This window comes from Triticum dicoccoides, chromosome 1B (assembly GCF_002162155.2).
Source record: "Triticum dicoccoides isolate Atlit2015 ecotype Zavitan chromosome 1B, WEW_v2.0, whole genome shotgun sequence".
In the NCBI taxonomy this organism is placed as follows: Eukaryota; Viridiplantae; Streptophyta; class Magnoliopsida; order Poales; family Poaceae; genus Triticum; species Triticum dicoccoides.
In genome coordinates this window covers 646,371-650,028 of record NC_041381.1, presented here as the reverse complement: position 1 = coordinate 650,028, position 3,658 = coordinate 646,371, and positions in this window count along the sequence as shown.

Here is a 3,658-nt window from a genome sequence, read left to right as displayed (position 1 = left end):
GCTCCAGGGCTTATGGCGATGGTGGTGAGGAGTCACCTCATTATATTTGCTCTCAACATGTACACCATTTGCTACATCCTGTCAACCTCGTCACTTCAACTCACCTTAATGGCAAAGAAGAAAAATGATGCATCCTAATTAATTTCCTAGCACAAGTTGGAGGATCGAACGTAGCTTTCATTCAGAACTCAATTAATTGATTGAAGCCGACTTCTTACTCAGAGCTTACTGGACTGGCTCTAACTGAGGGACAGCGACTAACTCCCTTCTAGTTTATAATTGTGTGTCTCGGTAATTAATTTGACAAACGAAATTTTAGTCGTGCATCATAAAAAACCATACCACTGAATTTGTATAAAAAGAAGTTTTTTTAGATCACAGTACACGCAGACCCTACCCCTATGAGCACCTCCGAGAAACTGAGCCGGCATATCATCTTGAGATTGACGAAGTGACCAGAGGCGCCTCGTAGTCGATTGGAACGTCTACTCCCACTGAAATTAATCCAGGAATAATGCGAGCACCAGGATTTGAACCATGGTGGGCCGGGGATACGACTGTCCTCCTAACCATCCAAATATAAGTTGGTTCGCTAAAAGAAGTTTTTTATTGCATATTTTTCTGAGACATTTCTTTTTTCTTTTCACGACGGGAGGTCAAGACCCCCCGACCTCTACATCACCGTGATGCACACAATTGTTTTCGCTAGAGTTGTTTTCTCGAAACGGAGGTTTGGACCCTCAGCCTGTGCATAATTTTGAACACAACTATTTTCACTATAGTTATTTTCTTGAAAGGAAGGTCGTCACCATTGGCCTCTGCATCATTGTGATACACACAAATATGTTCACTATAGTTGTTTTTTCTAAAGCAAGGTCAAGACCATTGACTCTGCATCGTTGTGGTACACACAACCATTTTCACTACACAGTTGATGCAAGACAAGGAGGCCAATGTCATATCATTCTTTTTTTGTTATTTTTTAAAGGGTCCAGTATGACAATGCTATGTATGAGCTCAGCATTCGGTTTTTTAGAAGGAAAGGATTAGAAACACAACATCATATAGTCTACACGTCTTTCCTTCTAGGTTCATAGTGCACATTTGTCCTAGGTTCAGAAAAAGAAAGAAGCATTCAATCCAAATGAAAGCATAGTATATTGCATCCATGAAAATATTTGCAAAATATAACAAAACTCATTGTTCAAGGCGGCAGCAAGTATAATAATATTGTGTAAGTTGACTATAAGATTTTTTTTTTGAGAAAGATGTGCTACAAAAATGCCACATCAGATTTATGATAAGTTCAGGAGATAGATGACTGATGATAAGTGTTTTCCCGATATAAAACAAAAGTAGGCTACAGATTTATAGTCAGCTGCAATATGGGCAACAAGCTTTATATATTACTCCTTATTCTTTCATCCTCACTATGGGGAGTTCGACATAGTATAAAAAGATTGTGTAAGTGGAGTAATAAAGTTAGCCTCTCTAAAGTTAGCCAGGTATTAGTGGCATACTAGATACAGATGTATCTAATACTAAAATGTAACTAGATACATCCGTATCTAGACAAATTTAAGACAAGAATTTTGAGACAGAGGGAGTAGTATATTGTGCATAACTAAACTACTATTCAGTTAATTGAGTGCAAATGATATGACAATGACATTTAACCACTAGCTAACTCCATTATTGGTTATGCCCGCTGTGTTAACCATCCTCACTATGGGGAGTTGGAATGAAACCACCCGTGGGGCCCAAAGATTAATGGAGTCGAGTACATGACGTTCAGGGCGTCGCTGGGGAGGCTGGCCGGTGAGATATTAGGCTGGTCATAGTGGGGAGTAACTTAGACTAGTGTCATGCATATGACACTAGTCTAAGTTACTACCTTCATAATGCAAAGTAACATAATAGTAGTATCATAGATGCCTTCATTTACTAGCTCATAGACTCATCTTGTCTTGGAAAGCGCTATGTTACAGTAACATATTATGTTACTACCTCTCATTAATTACTTGCCACATAAGCAGAATTCTCTCGAAGAGCGCTATGTTACTAGCTAAGTTACTCCCACTATGACCAGCCTTAGAGTCAACAGCAATTAAACATGGGTGGGGCTCAAAGATTAATGGTGTACTATGAAAAACTGAGCGTGTGAACTACGCAAAGTATTCAAAATGTTTTTGCACAGCTGTACGCGCAGACCACCTAAAATTAACCATCGCTTGTGACATGTTTATCGAGTAGCCATTGAATTATCCCCTTGTCATCGTGGTGGTATTATCATGGCTGGTCGTGATTGATCTGACATCAAGCCATTTTGGTCATTTTCCTGGCCTAATTTCTAAGATGTGTTAAAATACACTCACATCTGTGACCCATGGTTATGGGTACAGGAAAATTATCAGAGGTACCGAAATTAATAACTAACTATATAGGGAATTGAAAACCCAAAACTACTATACTTTGTGACTGCGAATAATCAACATTAATCATGGCTAAAGATTTTTTTTTCTTTTCTTCTGGTTGCATCCCTGAGCAACCTGCATGAGATTGACCTGAAGATGCTTCAAAGTAAATTACATCAGTGTCTGGCACATGGTTTGCCTTCGCCAGTTGTTTGTGGCTGGATGCATCTCACTATTTCCATACAGTATCTTGTATTAATGATACATCTGTTGCCACAGCGCAGAAGATAATACATATATCCACATCAAATTCGTGGCCAACAAAATGAGAATAAAAATAAAATAAAAGTTTCACCATATAAACAGAAGGATCCGGTTGGACATAAAAACTTGGTACATATAGAAAACTATTATATGGATGGGCAACTAGATTGACTGCTGATGATATAATGAGATAGCGCCAAAACAGACTCTATTATTGGCTGTGGTCGCTGTGTTAGCCCTGCTCATCGTGGTGGGTTCATGACTTGGAATAGGGAAGTTTGGACATGAAGGGGGCTGTGGGGTTCAATAACTAATCGAGTTCATTGCATGGCTGTAGGAACACGTCCGAGGAGGCTGTCAACCTGTCTGGCAAGATAATAGAGTGCCCATCAATCAAACATGGGTGGGGTTCAAATCAAAAATTAATGGATGGACTACCTGTGCAGTTGGCCAGGTTGATGTGAGTAATGTGAACTGACATGGCGGCCGGAGGACCAAACCATGAACCATGAACGCACAAGTCTTTCATTAACTTTACAGAATTGCATGTGCGGACCACCAAGCATTTCGCCTCAGCTGTATGTCATAAATCCAACTACTCCCACATGTAGTATCGAGTAGCCTCCTTGTGACCCCATTGTCGCCATTTATTCTACTATTATAGCAGGTCGTGATTGATCTCAACTCTAGACCAACTCGTGAATGCTCGAGTGTTTCGTTAACTTTACACAACTGCATGAGTAATGACCCATTGATTCTGATTAAGCTGATATGCTATTGGATCATGGGCTGGTCGATTTTGCACATAAAGGAGGAGCTAAGAGAGACGCTGATGCTATAGGGACAAAACTGCTAAAACATGTAGCAAGTGAGATCTACGGAGCTTCGCATGGTTGAAGAAGAAAAGAATGATCGGTGTCGAAGCTTCCCCCCCCCCCACCATTTTATGTTTCGTCACCTGCTGATGATGCTGTCCGACA